At 38.2% G+C, this 25887-nt stretch overlaps 2 long non-coding RNA genes across 4 annotated transcripts; one reads left to right on the top strand and one right to left on the bottom strand.

Moving 5' to 3' along the window:
- The first annotated feature begins 3331 nt into the window (after nucleotides 1-3331).
- LOC136258724 (uncharacterized) lies at nucleotides 3332-7374 on the top strand. Its single transcript, XR_010702944.1, has 6 exons — nucleotides 3332-3346; nucleotides 3397-3661; nucleotides 4946-5000; nucleotides 5378-5442; nucleotides 5577-6682; nucleotides 6862-7374. It is a non-coding gene; the product is annotated as an uncharacterized lncRNA (long non-coding RNA).
- A 7292-nt stretch (nucleotides 7375-14666) lies between these two features.
- Nucleotides 14667-23340, bottom strand: LOC136258041 (uncharacterized). 3 transcript variants are annotated; one of them, XR_010702525.1, is made up of 4 exons: nucleotides 23168-23340; nucleotides 18001-18031; nucleotides 17851-17946; nucleotides 14667-15440 (listed from the first exon to the last, which is right to left on the bottom strand). It is a non-coding gene; the product is annotated as an uncharacterized lncRNA (long non-coding RNA). The 3 variants fall into 3 exon arrangements; XR_010702524.1 differs by lacking the exon at nucleotides 18001-18031 and having other exon boundaries at nucleotides 23168-23329; XR_010702526.1 differs by lacking the exons at nucleotides 18001-18031; nucleotides 23168-23340 and adding an exon at nucleotides 21806-21894.
- Between the last annotated feature and the right edge of the window lie 2547 nt (nucleotides 23341-25887).

The following is a 25887-nucleotide window of genomic DNA, read 5'->3' as shown; positions in this document are numbered from 1 at the left end:
CCATTTTGTAGCTATAAAGTAAAACACTTGTCAAGCATCACGTCACACTCTCAACCTTTTGGTATCTGGTACTCAAGTGAAGAAGGTACCCACCCAAGTGGAAAACCCTAGCTACCAGTCACCAGCTAATTCAGCTGCCAGCAATACTAGTAAGCTGAGTATAAATATAATATGTAGTTGTGTACAGCTGTATGTGCATACATGCTAGTGCAGTGCACCTGGGTAGTTGGCATGGTTCTTAGGTTAAATTTGAGTAACCAGCTGTTAATGATAAAATACTGAGTGTAATATGTATAATATTATATAGCTTGGTATGTTTGGTAATGTATAGGACTGGTGTACAGTATTATATGTTTATAGTGGAAACCTCTGAACTGGCTTAGCTCTGTAATAACTCTAATATGATCACTGGTATTTTTTGTATAGTGTATGTGCTTAAAAGTGTTAGATTGGTGTCACTGTGTGCATGCATGTACGTGTGTACACGTGTGTGCGCATGTACATGGTGTGTGCGTACGTGCATGCATGCATATATAGTATTGAGCTGGAATTTTGATTGGTTGTAACTATTGTGTCAGAGATTTGAACAAAAATATTTTGAAATATTTTTAGTGGGTTAAGCAGTGCTACAAATGAGCCAAATTTCACAATCGTCTGTAATTGCATCCATGAGTTATTGAATTTTTTTGAGGATCCAGCTCAACCTGTACATACTATAGTGTGGTATATGTGTGTAGTGTGTGCATGCAGGTGCATGTGCATCGTGTGTTTTACAGTATGTGTTCAGCCACCAGATTTTGTCTTTTGTTTACGTACAGTACCACTTTTATGTATGCAATGTCAAAACAGACTATAGGGTACAACAACTAATAGAACCACATGACTACATATCTATTTACTCTACATACTACTACAACTACAAGCAAGGGAATGCAAATAAGGGGAAAAGGGGATGTTCAATGCCCTGAAGTGCCCAATACCTCAAAATCACTTTGGCAATGCTGAGATTTCTCTGTATGTAGATTTCTGTGTACATACTTAGTACTGATACACTCTGTGTATATTTTGTATCCACTGTGTATATTTTGTGTGGGTGTGTTGTTTTCTTTGGTTGTGCTGATGTTTATACTTTGAACTAGCTTTCACTATTCAAAATCTATTGAGTAGCCATTAACATACCTTTAGTTAGATACAGACCAATAGTTTGCTTTACATTGTACATGTCACAAACCTGTGAACGTGTTAATATGTTACAGCCTGTATAGCAGTGCATTTGGTGTCCAGTACTAAAATGTGTTTACTTTTCGATTCCCCTACTCTTTATACGTAGGTACCATGGAATAAGTACTAATTCTTCTCTACAGTACATGTGGAATTGGACACTATAACATATTGGAATGTATTCAACTTTTTCCATGTATTTGAAGGGAAGATTTAGTATTAGTACAGTGGTGCTGAATTCCTCCTATACAGGCAGTGTATCAGTAATATAACAAAAAATTGTTATTAATCACCAAAGAGTTTAACAACATTCATACTGTCTGACCGGAACAAAAATATTTTCATTGTTTATTGTAACTGTGATGAGGACAAATTGCTCACGCATAGTGTGGAGTACTTGAAACAGTGTTCCGTGTGTTGCCGCATGCATCTAAAGCCCACCGCAATAGTAGTACGCACCTGAGCAGTCATACTATGAAGCTGTGAATATTGAATTCCAGCACAATGCATTACCACATTAGGTAAAATTTTAAAATATAACATGGTTCTGACTAAGTTGTACTTGATTCTTGTGAAACCATTTGTTTACAATGTACACGTCTTTAACAAACTGTACTAATTGTTAGCAATGGCAAAGCATCTGTGAGTCAAGACAGATAGTGGAGAAGGTTGGATGATAAGTGGAGGCACATTTGTACTACTGAGAATTTTTTTATAAATGCTATGGTATAGGGGAAATTTAATGCCACTATTCACTAAGCCTTCTTTATGACGTACACATGGAACTAGAAAACTACATTGAAATACACTGTATTAATACTCTTGAGTATATAGGAAACATTCCATGTGTGTTGTATAGAAAATAGAGAAGCAACATTTTCCTTGGAACCTAAAGTTTGTGGTTCAAAGTTAATACCATTCATGCCACCTATTCACCAAGGGTGATGTGGATATTAATAAACAAATTGCTCACTTATAGCACGGTTATCTGTACCTGCTGCTTGGCTTGTTTACCACATGCTCCTGATCTGTTGTCTAGCCAGAGTATTTCAAATAGCTGATGCATTATCATTACACACACTCATGTGCAGAAGCACACACACTCACAAACTACACACGCAAACATATTGGCATACACACACACACACACACTACACTACACTACACTATACACTACACTGCAGACAAACCCTACACACAGTGCACCAGCCATCATACAAAAACGTTTACGATATGCAGGCCTGAGCACATATTTATCTATTTCACTTGTAGTTGCTGGGATGACGCTCCCGATAAATTCCCAGCAGCAACTAATGAGTTGATAAAGAAATTTACTAGCCTTATAAGGTGTGTGGTATGTACTATATGTACAAACAAACACACACACACATGCACAAATGTGCATTTTATGTAAAAAAATGTCATCCATTGTTAAAAGTCCTCACTCAACTTCATAGCACTAAACATTCAAGGAAGAATCTATGCTACCTTACTAGGCCTCTTTTGACTTGATAGTGGACAGTCATTAAATCAAGCAGTGCTTGTTTTAGATTAACTGCAATTGATACACACATCTTACAATTCTGTAACATCCTGACTCTTCTGTTGTTGTATACACCAGGAAGAAATGGTTCTTGTTTCAGCAGCCTCCTTCAGTTGTAGCTGTTGCTACTTATAATGTAGTGTTTTCTCTTTGCACACTTCAGTAAGCAAGAGCCACTGCTACAAAGGGATGTCTATAGCAAGCATGTCTCCCATAGCGTTTGGTTAGTAATACACATCTCTGCATCTGCTGCTCTGATATGATATACATCAATATTGTTTCAGTTGTGGCTAATGGCAATGTTAGCTGTAATATACTGCACACAGAGTACTTAATGCACTACACTGTGTACTTGTAGCTGAGAACATGTATAAATTTTAAACTCAACATGAGTGGGCAGTTGGCCAATCAACCATATACACCACAAAGTGTTGATCAAATTCTTCAGTACAGAGGATTAAAGTACACATTAGTGATATGTTTACTTTGTCAATGTAACCCTTCCTGAGCTATGTGTTAATTAATTATGGCTATTAATACTGTGTTTAGGTGACAAAGATGATGAAGCCAGCAAGGTGAAAAGTAAGATAAACAATAGAAGACCTGTCACTAAGAAAACATCCAATATACAGATATCTCCCACTAGTGGTGATGAAAGCAGTGATGTAACGAATACTGAGGGGAACAGCCGGCCACATTGACTACAGGAGAAGCACCCCAGCTCCAGGTCTCCCCACTCATCCTAATGAAGTTGGCTTGGCATCACCCAGCAAAACAAGCACCCTGCATACCAATGCTGATGAGACTATGGATCAAGAATCTCATCACCATGATGCACATCTGCTGATTCAGCCGTGCTACAAACAAATGCAGATATTTCTCAGCCACTGTCACCAAGTGAGCCTTGCTGCCCCACCATATTCTGCACACAAGTATGATTCCTACAAAGATCCTTACACTTACAAAACCAGAGAAAGGGTGCAGGCAAAGTAGAGACATTCTGAATGTTACTGAGTTACTATATTTGTCCCACAAAATGTTAATCCTGAGAAATCAATTTGGGATGTAGACATCAGGTCATCACCCAATAAGTGATCCTTTCATTTTGATTAGTGTACTAGTTGCAAAACTATTCTGCATAGTTGGCTTAGCCACATTTCACTGCCTGAATGCAATTATAACTGCTATAGACAGAGTGCTACGTATTGTTTTGTTAAAGGTGCATATGTGTGCATGTGGTTAGCTTATCTCATCTATTATCAGTAAACTGATAAGTGGTGGTTAGGCTAATGTTTGTTTACAGCCAGACATTAAGGCCATGTGTGTGTAAACAAGAAGCAGTCACTCTCTTTGTAGGTTGTATTGTGATATGTTTTGAAGTGAATTGGACTTGTAAAACACACATACGCTCATGTATTTACATACATATATACACACATTATACACATGCACATCACATGTGTATAATGCATGTGGCCAATTTCAGTACAGTGAGACTTACTCACTGTATAAGGCCACCTGTCCAATCTGGCCATTGCAGTAATTTCTAAATGTATCGACCATTTGTGTGCAAAGTCACCTGCATAGTGCAGCTACCTGCTCAACATGGTCAAGAAATTTTTGGCCCAAACCAATAGTACTGTAGAACCATATGTAACTGCAATCAAATCAAGTAATCAAGAAGTGGCAATCAAGTACCCCGTAGTAAACTAACTTGTTTGCAAAACAATAATTTATGATGCTGTAGTATTCTCCGAAGTGTTAATCCTGAGAAATCAATTTGGGATGTAGACATCAGGTCATCACCCAATAAGTGATCCTTTCATTTTGATTAGTGGCCCAATAAGTGGCCCTTTTTCTGATGAAATCAAGCAATTTTTTTAGTTGATCAAAAATCTTGATTCTGGTAGTACAGGACTACTGATAGTAACTTCCCTTGAACAGTTAAAAAGAGAATACAGAAATTGATCTTTCAAGAGCTAGCAGGAAGATAGCATTGCCCACTTTCAGACTTATTCCCACTCAATGATTGGTTACAAATATGACCTCAGTAGTCTGTCTACTGTTAATGAATTGTTTCCGTGACCACTCTTCCCACTTGTTGTTAAGTGGTGTACTGAGAATGTGTAGGTTGTGACAATGATATCAACTGATTAGTAACCACAGATGTTGTATTTGTAGTCTATTGTGCCTGTGAATGGGAATAAAGAATTTAAGTGGCTGTTTATCATAAAAGGTAAACAAACATCTTAAAAGGTTTTATGTGTGATAATAAGAGTAAATAATGGAGATATTATGTATGCTTGGTGATATTAATTCCCATAAAAGTGTTGAATTATCTGATGTAATGCTGAATCAATATTATAAAATCTTGTTACTCTTGTGTGCTTTGAGCTATACATGCTGTGTAGAACATATGCATACAGATAGGGCACTTTGGCACTATAAATCGGCAAAGTTTCTATCCTCGACTATACAAAGCAAACTACTGAATTCTTCGTATATATGATAACAAACTTGTACCTCTAAATATTTCCAGTTCAACATTCAGCATGCATAACAAGCCATTGCTTTGTTTAATTTCAATGTAATATCTTTTCTTTTGCCATACAGGCAGAACCTTGATGAACAAGTAAAACAGTACAATAAGTACTGATAAAACACTTGTGGACATTGTGGTGAGCTCTGCATTAACTATTCATTCAAATATACTAATTAGACAACTTAGGGGTGTGGATTACTAATGAGATGTAACACTATACACTTAACAATATACTTTAGGAGTACAAAAATGATTTGTTTTATCTTGTAGGATCACTTGATGAAGGAGCATGCAAGGCTGAAAAAAGAATGGATAAACTGAATTTGGATGCTAGCTAATTAATATGGTTAATAATACACTGTCTGTATGGTGCAGGTTATTATGATGACTAAAGTGCTTGGTGAAGGCAGAGCGGCCTGTATACCAGAAGGCCTTATAAAGGCCTGTGGGACACGTGGTCCCACTAAAGATGTTTATATTAATTTCACTAAGTATGTTTGAAAAGTAGAGAAAGAAGAAAAAAATTTATGACTGGACGTGGACGGCCTCAAACCTGCAGCCATCTGATTAGTGCTCGAATGCTTACAGGACTCTGCCAGGCAGTCAGGATATTTTCTTTTTACTATTTTCATGTATATGTATCCATAGGAACCCTAGAGAGTGACTTATTATCTCCAAGTACCCCAAGTGGAACCAAATGGACATTGATTAAAGTACTTGGTAAAAGCAGAGCCTATATACCAGAAGGCCTGTGGGACAGTTTATAGTTACTAAGTTTGTTACAAGGTGCACTTTCAACCTCAGTCGACCTAGCACTGGGGGAGGGATGCCTTGGGGCTGTCTAAGCCCCCTCTTCTTTCTTCTCTTCTATCCTTGTTAGTTGTTCTATAGGTTCTGTTGTTTTAGTTGTGTAGGTATAGGTAAAACCCTTGTTAGCTTAGAGTGCCATTAGGGTTCTTAGTCTCGCGCAGCCAGACCACTATTTCAGCGCGAGACTAGGTTATTCTATCCTTTTAACTCAGGCGGGCGCCGCCGGGTAGAACGCGCTGGAAGTTGCGTGACACTGCACGCGTGTGTACACATCGTGCTTGGAAGTGTTTGTTTTATGGCGATACTTTTATAGCTGGTGCATGGCGACATGCAAGATGACGTAAAAGGGGCTAATCTTGAGGGTATTTATAAAAAGGGCACTCAGTTGCGTACAGCTAGTATCTAAAGTTATTCTGCTCGTAAGTGGTTTGTATAGAGTACCGAGATGTTGCGAGTAATATGCGTTCTGCTTTTGACGGCGTCTTTATCATCAGCTATCAGTACGATCGTCTCTACTACTAGTCCGGGCTACAGTGAAGCGATGGAGGATGCACAAAACACAACGAGTAAGTACTGCGTGTGCTGTAGTAACAGAAGGTCTCGTAGCCAGCCGGATTGCTTTCTTGCAATAGACCTGGAAAAGCGGTCTGGCTACGAGGGACTGGGTAACAAAAGCAGTTAGCTAACGCATGCAAAGAGTACAAGACGTAACATGGTGTGTTACGATTGCATTTATTGTTCATAGGCGGTAAAGAATCAATGATAGTGGACGAAGAGGTGTTAGTGGTGACTACCGCAGTCTTTACACCCAGAAATGATGCAAGCAGCAAAGAAGTTGATACATTGATGAAATCACCTACTCCAAAGAGCACAAAACAGCCTAAGCTGTGCACCACTCACTATGGGAAGAAAGAATGTAACTTTAAACCACAATCTATAATGATCATAGTAGAACATCAGAAGAAGTGGCCACAATGTTTGACATCTTCAGTTTGTCAGCAGCTTTTTGTTCGGTTGTGATTCTGCCAACTTTTTATATATATTTTGTCAGCATACGACACTGAAGAGCAGCCAAATGATATGGTTTTGTTCAGGGTGGAGGCAGGAACTGAATGCGGCCCTGCAAAATAAACTGATTTTTATCCCTCATCAATTACAACACTATATGACCAGTGTCAATAAAATTTCTTTTTGTACATATACTGCCATATGCCATGCATGTTGTAGAGGATTAATAAATTATTGTACTGTTCATGAATTTTGTATTCATGAATTGTATGCATGAAGCAATAAATTGTGAGTGCAGAGATGCATGTAAGTAATCTGTAATAGCATACAAGTGCTAGATAGCTTAATACTGTGGGTCTGCTGGTCAACTATGTATATACAGGCTAAACATCAATGCTTGCATGTAGGTAGCTGCTTAATAGACAGGTGGACGAGTAGTGTGCTGAAATGATTATTGGACTATTTGGTCGACATATGACATGCACTATTTGATCGTTAAAATGCTATTCAAATATATGTTAGCAGCAGTGGCGGATTTAGGGGGGTTTCAAAGGTTTCCACGGAAACCCCCTTTGAAAAATGATTGCGTAACAATTAAATGTTTTAATTATCGCGGCGTGCGTCTCGATCGAGATACTCTAATAGAGCAGTCACAGTAGCTACTAAAGTAGTGTGTAGGAAGTTATTTAATATATTTTATGTACTATTACTAGGCTGTGACCTTTTTTTTTTTTTTTTTTTGGTCTCACCTTACCAAACCAGACGATGTAGTGCAAACTTTTGCGTATCTCATGTCAATATATATTTCCACCTTCTAAACTGGAAACCCCCTTTATAAATTCCTAGATCCGCCACTGAGCAGTGTATAGTAGCTGTGATCAGACCAACCTAGAAGCTTGAGACTGAGTGGCATATTCATACTGACAAAAAAAAAAGCCATTTTAGGAGAGATAGAAACAGCTCTCATGCTTTACCTTACTGCTCAACAAAGATTTCACTGCTTAACTATTCATTAATCCATTTTGTTCACAACTATAAACCCTGGAAAATCAAGACACTTGTTTGGCCCCAAGGTGTACACAGGTTAAGTTCCACTGTGTACAAGCCTGACACTTGTTTGGCCCCAAGGTGTACACAGGTTAAGTTCCACTGTGTACAAGCCTGGCAGCAGATGCGTTGTAGAAGGCAATATCTACCTTCTTAAATTGTTTGCACAAAAGGTTATAAAGCAGCAATTTAAGCTGTGGTTATACACACAGTCAGTTGACATCACAATGGTAATTAATTGCCATACTCAATATTTTAATGGAATGTTTATACTAGAAGCCACAATCAAAATAATATCCCATGCATTGGTTTCTGCTGACAGTCATGCAAGTGTTGACCATCTAATTCCATATAAGTACTATATATACCAACACTTGAAGGTATTATAATCTTAAAAGGTTATATGATATATGTCTAGGAAGTATAACCTCTGTGGTACATCATACACATGCAGTCAAAATTTTGCGAATTTGTAAACAATTCCAAAACATGTGACCGTGGATCTGGACTTATATTTATTGCATGCACCTGGCAATCATTAACTTGACTTAGCAATAAGGTACCAGTCTGCATTTTGGTCATGTTATACCTCAACATATAGCACTATTCCTGGGTGTAATATTAACATGATAGGTGAAACAGGTGAGGATCAGGAGTTATGAGTTATCAAACTTTGATATTTGGAAAGGGTATGACCCCATTTTTTTCACATATAATGGAGGTCTGGGATAAACTTTTCACTGGTAGGGTGTATGTAGTGGCTATACATTTTTTTTGGTCCTGCACATTCTTAAAAGATCTACATACTGAAAGATGTGCATGTAGAGTTTGATATAAAAATTTCTACTAGTAAGCAAGGGGATGCTCCTCCCACAGCTGTAGTCATATGCTTAAAAATAAATTTGCTACAAATGAAAGTGTCTCAACTATCAAGTTTGTAGCTAAAAATGATCCACTAGTTCTTTATGACAGTATATACAAAGGTCAAGAAGAAGGAGTTTAGTTCACACACACTGCATGGTCTAGAAGGAATGTTCTATTAGAGTAATTGACTATTCTTTAGAGTATCAGTTTTGACACCTTTTGTTTTATTTGACCACCTTCTGCATTGCATGATTCTTGTAATTAATAATTATAGTGTAGCCATTCCCAACCCTTGCTTTTTATCATTACATTGCCAATGCTATAAATACAATTATACCCACCATTTCTGCATGCAGCTTCCAAGAAAGCACATGGTTGAGGGAGTGTTCTTTCCTGGCCCCCCACAGAAATAGTGTTATTCTCATTGTAAAGGATATAGAGCCTAAAATTGCACATAATGCAATATGATAGGAAACATCGTCAGATTTAATTTTGTACTTATTAATAAATTGTAAAATTGGTTTATACGAACACTGCCAATGCTCAGGTTAGTACAGAACGGTTGAACCTTTCAAATAATGGCACAAGCAAAGTTATCACAAGAACCCCATGTATGTCTGTGTATAATAGAAACAGAAAATAATTTGGCCAGCTGCACAGTATTATATCATTATGAATAATGATATTCTATCAAAATGTCAATGTTGAATAAAATTTTTGCCTGATTTTTGTTCTATAATTTTGTCCTAAAATCCCTGCATGCTGAAACATCCTGGACTCTCTGCAATAGATTGCACAGCAATAGAGATAATGGCTGGCTACACTATGACACAGGCATTCCATGCCAGTTCATTACACAGTGACTATATTATAAACAATTTTTTTACATGCATGTGTTCTCTTAACAGTATTTACAGGGGTGTAATAGTTTCGTAAAGTGGAAACAACTAGTTTGCACTTCATACCACTAATGAACCTGGTGAATATAGGTTTTCTATACATGAGCTAAAGAATATTCCTGCACAATAAATCGAGTTGAATCAATCTATGTAGCTTGATATCAAAGTGCATGCCTGCAGATAATTCAGAAGATTTCACTTTAATGTGTAAGGTGACAAATATACTACACGGAGCATAGTCCTTAATTTGCTTTATTTTCGTGCAAAATATAATTTGTGATAAAATTTTTCGTGTAACAATATTTCGTATGATTTACGTGAATGACTGCTCTATTAGAGTAGTTCGATCTTATGCAAATTTTCGTGTAATAAATTTTCAAACAAGTTTCGGCATCCGGGAATTATTTTACAACAAAAAAAGCAAATTACGGTACCTGATAATGTTGCACATGACAATGTACTTAAAATTGAGGAGGATCCTGATGCCTGCATAGTAGCTGGATACTTTGTAATGGACCCAGAGTGTATTATTTTCTAGCAAGTAAACTGCATGTCCTATAGTAAGCAGAGTGCTCTATAAGAATATTAGGTCCCTCTCCTTATAGAACTACAGACACCTTGAGACCACACAGAGAGATAGCATAGCACAATTATTATTATTAGCACATTACAGTGACCAGCACTGAAGGTCTGACAGTAACATGTGTTGCAGCCTTAGGATTACCTAACCTAATTTCAAGGACTTAGACTTAATGACTTGATAAGGTGTAACAGAAAAGGGGCCAAAGTAAGGAAAAAAATCCCTCCAGCCCCAGGATTCGAACTGCAGGTCACCCAATGGGGCCACACTCAGTCTTCATCCAGGAGGGATGGATTTTCTTCCTTAAACCTAAAGTATATGGACAAAAAAGTACAAGGTTTATATAAGGCAGTGTATATACACTAATGTAGTGATTCAATAGAGTGTTCACGACTTGCAAGATAATCTTAACAGACAACACACACATTAATATTAATGTTAGGCTAACATTAATATGTGTGTGTGTGTTATAGGCCATGCACTCCAAAAAGATAAGCTAATCATTTGTTCTCAATCATCTGAGCATTTGCAAGCTAAACATATTATATCACCTACCACATGCATTGCATCTCATGCATGCAGTACTATACTATGCAGTGTACAAAACTTTAGTACGCACACTCTAGGGACCCGCCTATTATGTTCAAAATTTTACCTATTATGCTCAAGCTTTATACCTTATTCCCCATGTTTAGCTAATAAATTTGCTACATAATAAATGGCTGAAGCACATCCTTGCTCTTCAAAATGCATGCGACAGAAAATATTGATATACTCTAATAGAACAGTCAGCTGCCTGATTGTTCTATTAGAGTTACTGACTGTTCTATTAGAGTACATCGATCGTTTTCTGTGGTATTTATTTTGACCGCCAAGGGTTTGTAGTATGGCTCAAATATTCTTCCTATTATGCTAGCATTATGCTCAATGCTTTCAGGCACCTATTATGCTCATAATTATGCCAGCATAATCGGCGGGTCCTAACACACTCTACAATATGACACCAAAGGGGTGCCCCATGACACCACCCGAGGCCGACACCACCCAAGGCCGACACCACCCAAGGCCGACACCACTTTTGTGTATTAAGTACACTTTATTTAGTGCAGTTGCTACCAAGCTATAGGCAGATAGGTTGCTACTATGCATACAAATTTTTGCTTTGAAATTTTCTTATTGTTAAGATACCATGTAATAAAATAATCACATGTTAAGAGGCAAATTAATTATTATACTTTTTGAATAGTTTGGATGAATGAAAACAATTAAGATAATTATTATTGTACACGTAATACAGTCAGACAATACTGGCTACAGTTACATTTGAACTCCTGTATATTGTGCAAGGCCAAATAGCTAGGGCTCTGAGGTTTTCAGAAACTGATCATGCAGGCATTACTCTAATAAGTAATAAAACAATTCTGCCACGTAGCACCAGTACTAATTCACATAGCAATAGGCATTCCAGTATCCAAATTTTTTTACTAAAAATTTTCTCCGTATATTCCCCAATAGAACTCTGGCACAAAATAACAACTCGCGTTTAACTTATGCACCTATCAATGTCACGCCCCACCTACCCCAGGTCGGGAAGCAGGTGGGGATTTGTCATCCAAGCTCATCCCCAGGGTAGGGGAATTTGCAACACGAATATCCGTACTTTTCCATACTGTTGTGATTCCCGGGATAATTAGTAGGGGATTCGTAACCGGTCAAAGTTGTCCCCAGGGGTGGGGAATTTGCATTCTCGCATTTGCAAATCCCTAACAATCCCCATCTCTGCCCGACCTGGGGTAGGTGGGGCTTGACATTGATAGGTGCATTAGGATTGCTCAGTCATCAGTCCGAGCTCCAATGAAGATAAACATTGCTATGGGGTTTGTCCACACGCTGATCATCATGAAAATCTTAGTTTTATCGTGCGCGTTACATGTAAGTAAGTTTTGAGTTGTTTTGTGTTGTTTTGTAATCTTTTCAAGTCTTGTAGCTAATGTATGTAGAATACTTTAAAACTTTAAAAAACGTACGGTCGGGTGGAAGGTAGTCACTGGTGCTTACTTTAAAGGGCATAGTTACTTCGCTCGGGTTAGCGATTTTCAGCTCCATAACAATTTTCTGATGGCTGTGTCATCAGCTCAAAAGTATAAACCACTTCAAAGTCGGCGTAACAATGCCGTAATCGAAACCACAACTCCACCTTAGGTATTGTTGCATGATCATTGTGGCACCTACACTCTAGTTGTTTACCTTTATAAGTTGTTAACTTGATGATGTTTTTACTAACTTGAAATAGCCACTTTCCTATGGGTATACACCATTGTATTGAGAAGTGTGCAGTAGGTGAAACATATTTGCTCACCACAAAGCATACAAAGATTGCTGAGATCCAATAAGACCTGAAGTTACTCTCATTACATGTACAAACTTGCAGCTAGAAGCAACTGCAGTTTCAAGACAGTCCAGGTTGCTAGATGGCTTCCTAATTCAATTGTGCCATTTTCCCCCTTAAAATGTATGGGGAGCCCCGGAGAAAAAATGTACCTTTTTCAGTATTTAAGCACTGTGCATGCCAAAGTAGCTAATTCCAACCCAACAAACTATATATTTCTGAGATCGGTAATCAATACTCTATCTATTGAGGATATAAAAAGTCCATTTTTCCAAAATTTAAAAATCGGGTTGGAATGCCTAATAGCAATTGCCAAATGATGTGTTTTTGCTGGTAATGGTATAGAGCCTAGTATAGTGTGTGTGTGTGTGTAGTGTCAGCCACGCCCATTACAGTCACACCTGCAGTAACTATTACAGCCACTACTGTTACGGTTGCTCACCCAACCAGTCTTACAGGATATTCCACTACTACTTCCAATTCCAGAACACCAACACATGATCCCTACAGTGATTTGGTTACAGTTTCAACCATGTTACATTTGTTAAGTGAAGTCAATTCCTTAAGTGTTGCAGAGCTGTATAGCAGCATCAAGATAAAGCCTAGAATTAAGTGGAAGGTCGTCCAAAAAGAAGTGGTAGCTTATGGCCTTCAGAGAAGAGAAAACCTTCTAGTAGTGGACAATTTGCTTACGCTCACAAGGTTCTTAAATAGGTACACGTACAAGGAACTCCTGCTTACTGTAGTGCTCTCCAGTGTAGTGAAACTCAGCACAGGAGGACAGAGTTAAAGGGATCAAGGCATTCCAAAGCTAAATTACAAAGAAGGAAAATGAACATTTTTATTATAAGTCAATGTTCATCCTTAGTTGCTGATAGCATCCATTTCTTAATTGGGGTCACAAGGATATCAATGTGGTCAATGAGTTGACTCTTGTTTGTGTGTGTCTGAGTGAGGCAGTGGTTAGGGCATCGGCATAATCAAAAGGTACCAGGTTCAATTCCCAGTTATACCACATTGGTGTTGTTGTTTCCTTACGCAAGAAACTTGACTCACATTGCTCCAGTCTACCCAGCTACATTAATGGAAACCTGGTGACCTGTTGTCAACTGGGGAAGCAGCCCACCCAGCTGTAATATCAGTGGGTACCTGGTAACGATTTTATTTCTTGTTTCAAGGAACTCACAAAGTTATGTAATGAAAACACAGCAAATACCGCAACTTCCACATAGAAAAACTACCTGTAAATGGCATGTCTTCTACAAGCGGGTTGCTAGTAACTTATTTTCCAGAGTGTAAATATAGTGGGATGACTTTTCTTTTGTTATTATCAAAGTGTCAAACCACTTTTGTCCATGCAAATTTTGCTAATGAAAATATATTACATCAATGAAATTAAAATTTTATGTTTCTTTGGCCAAACTCAGCTAAATACAGTTGGTGAACTAAATAATGATTTTTTGCTAGCTGAAGAATGAATAGCGTATCAAACAGTAGCTGAACTACGGTACATCCCTAAACACAATGTTGCTACACGAGTGCACATGAATAAAGACCTTGTTAATTAAGGGACATGGGGGTCCCAAGTCTTCATCCCTCCACTGCACTCACATGTAGCGGCATTACGTTTGGCATAATAATACAAAAATTATCCTGATTGCTATATCACTTGTCTCAAATTGTAATTGTGGCAGATATTCTGTGTAAATACACACCTAAATTATTTTGGACTACTGTACACAAGTGTGATAGAATATCTGTCAATCATTTCAAGATAATATAAATGCACAAACAGTGACATAATTGTACATATATGCAGTTTACTTATGCCATACGATAAGCTATGAAGAAAACAGTATACAATGTGTGTAAAATAGCTGTACCAACGATGCTGTAAAATCACAAGCTTCATTTCCTTGTCCTTGTATCACAAATCCAGAGCTTTTGGGTACAACTGCATCCAGCAATATCCTTTGTGTCTGTGTACATAGTGTACAGTGTTGTGTGACAAATATTCACTTGTATTTTTTTGAAACCCAGACATACAATTCCATTTCTTTGACGATGTTGATTCTGCTCAACACAGGCAGAAGGTCATTGACAGATGTATGCTGGATTTGTCCATCACAGTCGGAAGATAAAGCAAACTGTGACTCGTCAATTGCATGGTGTTTACAGCTGCAAATAGGTTGCTGCAATCTTGCCCTGCAACCTAGATTCTACGTGATACCACCACAAGGTAGCAGCAACTATGTTTTTGTAATGTACAGTACTATCGTACTGTATTATACATGATACAATATATGGCATACAGCACACAGTGCACACATAAATGTACAGTACAAACTACAGACACATTGTACCTGATACACTACACACACAGTTATCGTACTACATTGCACACATACATATAAACGTACACACCCAGTTAACACATTGATGTTACCATGTACAGCTGGGTGGGTTGCTTTCCACACATGGTCACCACTAAGCAACAACTGGCTAGACTGGAGCAATGTGAGTAAACATGGGTGGATCTAGGATTTCAGAAGGGGGGGTGTTAATATGGACATTTATATATGTGGCAAGAAAGCTGATACAACTAGTGTGAGGGAGGTCTGGGGACATGCCCCCACAGGAAAATTTGCAAATTTGGCCTATTGAGATTGAATTTGGTAGTAATTTTGAGTGAAAAATGATGTCACTTTGTTTATGTGATACCATTATTTCCCTACAGCTTGTCAATATAACTAAAGGGTGCAGCCATGTAGCTAAAATTCAATCTCAGACTAACATCTTAAAGAACTAGTAGTGGAAACATATGGGTATCAGCTGCACATGATCAAATTTAGTGTTTTGAAGTATAGCATAATTTACAGTCTCATGGCTCAAACTACACTAGCTGTCCAAACAGTAGAGAGGGTAAGTGGGAGTGGAGAGGGCAAGTAGACTGACTCACCAGTGTGTGGAGTGCATGTGCACTCAGCTGTATATAATTCTCCAGCTAGGGGGGCTCTAGATCTGGTGGCATATATACTCCCGGACCCCTGGAAATTTTGGAAAATGGCTATCACAAGATTGAATCTAGAAGCTATTTTTAACCAAAAGTGGGTACAAGATGAATGAGTTCAGTTGGAAGTAATTTTAATTAAAAACAGAACTATACAATGTTTCTTTTTATTGGATTTTAAGAAAATGTATAATAGTGGCTTGTCAAAGAGAATAAAGAGTGTATAGTTAATTGAATGTAAGGTCAAAAGAATATTTAAAACATAGGATTGGATCTACTTCATATGTAGCCACTGTTCTGAAGTGCAGGTTGCTATTTCAATCTAACTTTTAAAATGATGGATCCATCCATCATTATAATTCTTTTACAACTATAGTCTACAAATACAACTATAAGAAAAGGATTGTAGACTATTTTGTATTAGCCCAGCTATAGACTAAAATGTTGTATGCTTTGTGCTTATGTATGTTTTCTTGTGTATACCTGTGCTTTATACTCTCTAATGGAGGTATCATGTAATAAATTAATAAATAAACTAGTTTTTTGGCCACAACTAACCCCTTTTTAGCACACAATGATCATGACAACATAAATGCTGCAGTATCATTTAAGCTTAAAGTTGAGCTTCAAGGGATTTGATAGTGCAAACTCCAAAGCTGCTAGATTTATGCAAATGTAGCATGGGACTTGATCAAGTAAGGGAAAAAAAACGAACAGCTCTCAGATGTTGCAGCCTTGTGAACTTCATAAAAGCTAAGAAATTCACTATTATAAAATTGCTTTACTTGCAAGAGAAGCATTTCAACCCAAGAATCAAGTTTGTAGCGGAGGCTAAAAACTTAAACTATTTGACAGAAAAGGTTATTTTCAGAATAGATTTTCAATTAATGATGTTTCATACAATTTATAGTACATTAAAGGTATAAATCTTTTACCTAAAGTGATTGGTATATGGCAGGATGTTTGGTACAATGGGGGTGAGGATAGCAGTGCACAGGTCTAAAAGAATAGGTTTAATTTCAGCTTACACTCTGGTAACTTCTTGAATTTTAATGATGGATGTTCTATTAGAGTAGTTGACTGTTCTATTAGAGTATTTCAGATTTAGCAACTTCTAAGGTAAGACTTACTCCAAAAGTATAATTTTGAACCTCTCTTAATAATTCTTGGATAAGATTAGTTATTCCCTTTGCTCTTTCCATCTTTTCATTACCCATACATGTGTATAAAATGCAACTGCACCTGTACTACAGCTTCTAGAAGTTTCCTAGCTTGCTCATTGTAAAATTTTGAAGGGGGGGGGGGGGGGGGGGGGGTGCTTCAGCGCCCCAAGCACCCCCCATAAATCCGCCCTTGAGTAAAGGTTCTTGTTCAAGGAAACAATAACAACAGGTACTGGGTATTAAATTTGAAACCGTTGATTACCAGGTCAGTGCTCTGGCTACACTGCTGCTGTGCATATGCACGCACGCACACACAGCAAGCAAAACAAAGCATTGGCAACGGTGTGAAACACATAAAGCTATTTCTGCCCAGTAAACCAGTGCTGGGATGGCCCTGCACCACTCAGGCACTCAAATCTTATGTAGACAAATCCTAGCGCCATGTCTCACAGCTAGGTGAGGTGTAGGCACCTCAGTTGCACGGTCCCACCTGGGCACTATGCAAGACATGGGACAGTTGATATTTGTTTTCCCAGTTTACACCAGGCCACCATGTCCCCATTTTAACAGCTGAATCATGGAACCTTCAGGCTGATGCTATAGCCACCTGAATATGCTACCTCGCAACAAATATACACAGACAACAACAACCACTACTACACCACATATGTACAAACAGAAAATATGTGAGTACGATGTTGATGCTGCTCACAAACCCAACACTCATACTTACAAACATGTGTAGTTTATGTACTACTTCTACACACAACTCACTACTGTGTCCACAACATTTATCATAACTAGTAGATAGTGTGACATTAGAGCTGCACCAGGGTACGTATGTAGAAAGATGTCTGCACATCAGACAGACTACATTGGAGAACACATCGTAATCAAGCAATTAGGATACACCACAAAACTTACAAGAGTGGGAGAATGTCTCAGTGACAATCAACTAGGGAACATATTAGTATTAGACTAATTAAGCATTAACAGTGCGCTAACAACTATGACAATAAATAACACTCCAATACCACAATAAACAGGTCCTGCATACAGCCCTATATACAACACAGTACATTGACCTGCACAGACACCCTGTATATACTGGTATACAACATATGTATCAGCACCCACCAGACCAATTAAAATAACAATAGCATTGATGCTTATCATTTGAACCAGAATGATTGCCTGGGGAGACTGAGAATTATATTGAATTGTACGCATGACAACTCACTCATTCTTCATTTGCAGGGCTGTGAGGCAGCTCAAGCTTAACTTTATGTGATTGCAAAATTTGCAAGACACTCTTCGGATACTATGACAGACTTGCAAATACGTAAGAATACTGAAGGTTTAGGCAAAATTGCTCACTTGAAAATTCAGTCTGCTTGGTCCTCATAAAGTACACCTTAGCTATGTTTGGGATTTACTTGACATGGTTACTATAATGGGGTGGTCTTATTAATGAGGTCATGAACTATACCTTAGCTATGGCCTACAGACCTATACTTGACATGATCACTGTAATGAGGTCTATTACTAAGGCCACAAAGTGCACACCTTGGTACATTTGGGACCCACTTCTATAATGAGATCATTAGGGACCCGACGATTATGCTGGCATAATGCATAACAGGCACCCGGAAGCATTGAGCATAATGCTAGCATAATAGGCAGAACACTTGTGCATTACCATAAATTCTTGCTTATCAAAATACATATCACAGAAAAAGATCGATATATTCTAATAGAACAATCAGAAAATAATCAGACAGCTGATTGTTCTATTAGAGTATATTGATCTTTTCTGTGACATGCATTTTGAAAAGCAAGGATTTAGAGTCTGTGCTTCAGCAACTTACTGTTTTCCCATAAAGTGCAAATTTACTAGAAAAACATGGGAACTGGTGTATAAATATTGAGCATAATTTGAGCATAATAGGCTAAATTTTGAGCAGTGCAGCATAGCATAATAGGTAAAATAATGAGCATAATCGGCGGGTCCCTAGAGGTCATGAAGTACATTTTATCGCTACTTGACATGGTCACTGTAATGAGGTGGTCTTATATTAATGTATACCTTAGCTATGTTTGAAACCTACTTTAATGAGGTATAGATGCAAAGTTTTATTATACACTATTTACATGCTGTCAACAGATTCCTCACCTTATAGTAATTCTACTAGGTACGTGATAGGTGATGGTTATTAACTAAGGTAAGTAAGGGGGTTTCTGGACAGCTGTGTATTGTGGACGTTTATAATCCGCCACTGAAGGATGGAATGGAAACCAATCAGGTTATGGCTTGAGAACCCTACTTGTGTATTGTGTACTATAAATACTAATGTTTAGCCTTGATAGCTTTAAGGATTGCCGAAACCCATTGCAGTTTGCTTGCAAGTATAGAAAATTTTTGTGCAAATAACTTTCCATAAGTGTGTTAAAAGATTGGGGGCACCTCAGAGCGACTACATGTAGTACGAATTGTCAATCACAGCATAGTGAGAGTTTAGCATTAGTATAACTGGAATCCAAGCTCATTGTGTCATGTTAACTTGCATGCACACACCCGGCACTAGTCAGATTGCTGCATTACAGCGTTTCAGTGGTGTTAAGGTAGGGCTGATACAAATTTTCAGGCGGTAGACCAAATGTTGTATCTTTGAAAGTGTTGCGAGACACTTGCATTACAATCCAGAAAATCACTGCCAGCAGGAAAGTAACTGGTCTAACAGAATGCCGTCAATCTCTTCTGGGCCACAGCACTCAATGGAGTGCAGCAGTTCTCATAACAATGCCAGGTATGTCTATTTTCACTGTGACTTTTACAGGTGTCTGGAAACCCCATCCATACAATTTTTGTCATTTTCTCAAACTGCTAAAGTACAGTGTAGGCTGCTAGCGTTTTATACATTACTACTTACAATTTATTGCCTAGTTCATAGGCTACATTTGGCATCAACCATGTATGATTCTTGCACAAACTTTGTCCAGAAATGCCCGCCTCTACCTTAGGCCAACATTTGTTAATTCCTTGTTTCCCATCACCCACCCACATGCCACTTTGTCTACCACACCGATAATTATTATTAATTTATTAAATTATTTAGAAATAGGCATATTTCTGTAGTAAAGATTGAGATACTCTAATAGAGCAGTCAGTTACTCTGATATAACACTCAGTTATCCTGCCACGGCAATCACAACCATTAGACATGCATTTTAATAGACCCAAATACTCTTGTTATTTTTGTTACTAAATTTCTTAGAAAGTGCTTCAATGTCATCTGTTACACTTATAAAAAGTTTACAACCCTAGCCTGTGAAATATCCATTGTAGCTAGTGTGTTGTTCAAAACTAGTTAGATTGCATTGCTACTTTTAAGGCTCATTAAAAATAATGAAATTTTTTATTTAAATTATTATTATTACTAATAATAATAATAATTGCCCACCCTCACTATCTGATTGTTCTCAAGGTGACAGGAAACAAGGAATCTTATTAGTCTGGCGGCACGCATCCCTTTGCAAAAAGTAAGGGTCTGGTACTCTTAGGATCGTCGAGTTGTTCTGGAGGAATTTAACCCCAATGACGTAATAAACATGGCCTTAACAGAAGTGTCTCACCCAAAACTGTGGTGAAAATATAAACTTATTGGCTGTAATTTCACTTTTACATAGGCAAACTAAAGGATTGATCTACTTTTATAGAATACATGTTTCTCCCTACTTAGAAAACCAGAGCTTAATCTGATTTTCTCACGTATCAAACCATAGATACAATAACGCTTACCAGGATTGGAAACGGAAGTATCTACGTCACCATTTGTGTACAAAATCCCCAATGTTGCTGTGTTTCGTCTTACTGCGTTGGTACGGATAACTCACTTTCTGTACGAATTTTACTTCAACTACTTCACTACGAGGTTGTATTACACACTAATGGAGCCGTTAGACTGTAATATACTGAGGTAAAACGTTTCTGCTGGTTGCCAATTTGGTTTTTGTAATGCACCTATCAATGTAATCCCCGACTACCACTAATACGGGCTGAGGTGGGGGAAGGTGGGGATTTGCATCACTGAAAATTACAATTCCCCACCTACTAGGGAAGTACTAGCGATGCAAACCCCGACCAAGTCTCAACTTACAAACCCCGGGAATACTGGGGCTAGGAGGGGATTTGTGCGGTCATGTGGCGTTAGTCTAGTGATGAGTTAGTTCGAGTGGATTCTAGTATGACAGTAATAGCTAGCACCCGAGACACTCCTTCCTAAACTGAAAGCACACACCTTTGCTGTCTGAGTGAATTTCTTTGGTGAAGACAAATCCCCACTATGTCGGGGAAATTTAGCGATCAATTCCCCCACCTTCAGCCCGTATTAGTGGTAGTCGGGCATTACATTGACAGGTGCATAACCGTGTCAGTTGAAAGCACAGGTCGAACTCGATGAAAAATGGGCTTGTATCTTTTTCACCTGAGTATTTAAACTATAATTTATATGCTGAGTGCATGTCTCATGGCCATAACTAATAAGTAGAGCCTACTTTATCCAGTGAAACTGGTCTGCTTTGTAGTAAGATGTACCAAAAGTAACCGAAACAGGGATCCCACGTGCACCCACTTCCGTTTCCAATCCCAGTAAGCGTTATTGGCGTTATTGCATCTATGATCAAAACAAGGCAAAGAAGGCCCTTCCCGAAAGAAAATACTGATATTCACTTTGTTCTTTATCTGCTAACTCTCTTCGTTCCTGTCAAATCTGTAGGGCATCTGCTTCATTCCTTTGACGCAGCATAAACAAATATGCGCTGATTAAGCGTGGAGCATTCTGATTGGTTTTACCAGTTTTGGTAATATCCACTATACTAGGCGTACCAGACACTTACTTTTTGCGCAGGGGGCGTGCATCACCAGACTAGAATTTTATTAATTTTCGCTCGTTAATTTTATATAGGGCCACCATTATTTTACTCCTTGTTTCCTGTCACCGCCCGCATCAATTTTTAAGTATCAAGTACCCACATCAAATTCTAATTATTCGATTATAGATCCCGTGAATGCACTATTTCATGATAGAGGAAGCTTGTGGAGGCACAGGATGACCTAAAGTTGAGGTAAATGTATTAGCTATGCATATAAACAAAGCAGAAGGGTAACTAAAGGGTTGAAGTCCTTCCATTCTTGGCACCTTTCAAGATCAAAATACTCTAATAGAGCAGTCAAATACTAGAACTATCTGTATAATTAATAATCAATAATTAACTCCCGCGCCCGCATCAGTTTTTGCTCTACTAGGTGATGGGAAACAAATAATGATGGCCTAAGTTGGCCCTATAGATTAAAATTAGGAGCGATGGGAGGCCTTTATATAGGATCATAGATAATAGACACCCCATGGTAGGGGTGTCTATTATATATCTATGATAGGATAAACATACCCCTTGCCACACTCGTGCAATTAAATTGATACGATCATTAAAACATATAGTAGTGGGGCTTAAACTTACTGGTAAAGTCATAAAATATTAATACGTAGGGACAGTGGCGGAGGAAGTAGCGGTTGATATGAGGGGGGGCTGACCAGGGGCACATCCAGACTTATGGATAGGTCAAATGAACTGAGGCACTACATTGTGTCTGGTTTGGTAAGGTGAGACCAAAAAAAAGGTCAAATCCAGCTGACAATAGCTGCCCACCTCACCAGCTACACATTTATAGCTGATAAACTACATAAAAATCCTTACATAGCTCACTACACACTGCTCTAATACTGTGACTGCTTTATTAGAGTGACTGCTCTATTAGAGTATCTCGATTTTTTCAGCCCCACTCCAAGAAGGATAATTTCTGCGTGATATCACGCAGAAATTATCCTTCTTGGAGTGGGGTAACTAAAGGGTTGAAGTCCTTCCATTCTTGGCCCTCTCGCACTCCAGGTTCCTATGCGTAGCCTGGGACCCGGAGTGCTGCGGAGTGGTCGGAGCAAGGCTTGGGCCGGAGAAATACAACTACGACTATATAACCACGCATAGAAATCAGTTGTATACATAACAATCAATCACAGTACGCCAAAATGCTAACCTGTAGAGATGGAGAAGACACGATTATACAGGCGCTGGTTAGATCTTAACTGCCCGAGCTGACCAGTATTTTTCGGCTCTTTTTCAATAAAGCCCGCTTATGCTCGTAATTTGTCGTAGTTAGTACTATGAAAACGTTGGATAAAGAGTTAGTCGTTGGTGAAGGGTTTAATGAAGAACCAGTCTACCATATGGGAACCTGGAAACACAGAAAATTTCATGCTTGGATTGTTAGCGTGAGTCAATAGTGCACTCACTAATAGACTCTTTCCAAAAGTACGTCATTGCTATGGCAACACCTTTCCGCCATTTTGAATGGGGCCACGGTAAATAATCTCGATTGCGCTCCATTGAAATCTGGTGTTAGCAGCAGCTTGAACAGAGCCGTATTGTTGAGGGACAACCCATCAATACCTTTGGGGTGGCAGAATTAGTGTTTCTGGTTAAAGGCAGCTGGTTATCATGGCTGAACAAGGCATGAGACATCGACAGCACTCAACAACAGTAATTGCTTTGTCAGCCCATACAATTAAGTTTGCATGATCAGCTGCCGCTACAGTCACTATTATCAGTACAAGAGTCAGTGAGGAGTATAAATGGTTAATATAATTCACTTGGGTCTTCAGCTTATAGTTACTCATATACAAGTAGCTACCATCAGTGTTGGGCAAGTTACTTTGTAAAAGTAACTAGTTACATATTACATATTACTTGCAACAGAACTATTTAGTTACAGTTACATATTACCCATAAAATAAAGTAACTGTAATAATATTACATATTATATTACTTTGTGTCCACAGCCTTAAGCTGTCACGTGTGAAACTACCATCTTATCACGTGACATGATTGCGTTGTTGGACAATGTACAAATCTTGGTTATAAGTAAGAAGCTAGTGAATAAGCTTCATTCAATAGGCCTCGTTACTCCATTGTGGTTAGGCGTTACTCAGAGGATTACTAACGAGATTAGTAACTTCGTTACTTTTAGTAATAATATTACGTCATATTAGACTCGTTACAGTAATTATATTACTTAGGTAACGCGTTACGTTTGTAAGTAAAGTATCTTGCGTTATATTACCTGTTTTCATAGCGTATTTCGTTATATTACTTTGTTACCACAAAAGTAATAATATTATGTAACGCGTTACTCCCAACACTGGCTACCATAGTGATGTGGTTATTGAATATATAGTCAAAATGCAAAATTTTAATTCACATGTATATACTCATTTCAGAAGTATTATAAGGGGTGTACAACAACAGTTTCAGAATCAACAAACTTTGTACTTTTAACAATTGTTTATTTTTATCTGCTTTACCAGTTAGGCACTGGAGGCAAAGCCTGTATGAGGTGTTTACCATGAGACAGGGAACCTAGACGAAAATTGTTGACTAATGTGAAATGGGACAAATACATAGAAGGGGTTTTAAAAAATCTATCCCTATAGCCTGACTTTGATCTGCAGGCCACTCGGATACTGGCCAAGTGCCACACTCCACTGGACAATTGTTGAAGCGGAAGTACAACCTATTACAATGGTACCAATCACCTAAAAAATGTTTGTCAGTACTCCCATTTGTATATACACACATTTAAACTCTCAAGAAATTAGGATACCCCTCTACTAAGGATACCTTTCCATGGTCCCATTTGTATTCTATTCAGTTCATCCCAAGGTGTTCATGCGATCACACCTAGTGCTTCATATGAAAAGAATTGCGGCCAATGAGATCCAAGTATTTTCACTGTATAGTACAACATAAAATGTGTGCTATACAACTATCAAATACTACACTTTACAAATCTGCTACAAGTATATAATGTTGGTCATACTGATTCATGCAAGCTCCCTGATTATCAACAGTAAGTCATATTATCAAAGAATATAATACCAGTGGAGTGTTTTCTCATCAAAATGTTTTTAAGGTCTATATGGTACTGTATCAAGGATGACATCACTGGATATCTCTTTGGATTAAACTTAACACTGAGTAACATAATTATATGGTTAGAATTTGTGCAATGCGGGTATCCATTCTGAGAGAGAAAAGATATCTAAACTATTCAGTCTAATCGGACTTTATGTCTGTAGCGCTAGTAACTGGGTCTAGTTAGTCAGCCACCGCTGTGCTGGAAGATACATACTAACGTATGAAACTTTCACAAACATACATTACTGTATGTATAACGATGTCACATAAGGTGATCATGCCACATTATATAAGCTACGTACATGGAAATGTGATTTACCAGTTCTGTATGTGTTCTTACAAATGCACAGTTAACCACTGCACACTAGTTACAATGCCTTAGTTACTTAACAAGCCATATTATCTGAAATGATGTACCCACGATACTGTTTGCTGAGGCAGCAGTTTCACCTCAAATGATGTTGTCTTTGTCTCAGAAATTCAGTATACAGCACAACTCAGTATCTGTCTTATCAGGAGCTCCCGGTCTCCGTCCCTATCCTTTAATAGTAAGATCAGATGGGTTGCACTGAATTGATCTGCCAGATTGAAACTTCACAAAAAGTAGTATCTACGGTCTGTACATTCCACTCCTTGTCCTTACTCACAATGATTGTCACGAGTAACAATTTATGTTCATAACAAAGCCATGGGGAGTGGAAATTTGACTGAAATTATACTTGCTAGAATCCGAGAATCATGGCCATCGTCTTAAATTTCGTCAGAAGCATCCGTGGTTCCCTT

The sequence above is a fragment of the Dysidea avara genome, chromosome 6, assembly GCF_963678975.1.
Source record: "Dysidea avara chromosome 6, odDysAvar1.4, whole genome shotgun sequence".
Taxonomy (NCBI): domain Eukaryota; kingdom Metazoa; phylum Porifera; class Demospongiae; order Dictyoceratida; family Dysideidae; genus Dysidea; species Dysidea avara.
The sequence above is the reverse complement of the archived record's forward strand: the minus strand, read 5'-3'. Positions and strand labels throughout refer to the sequence as shown.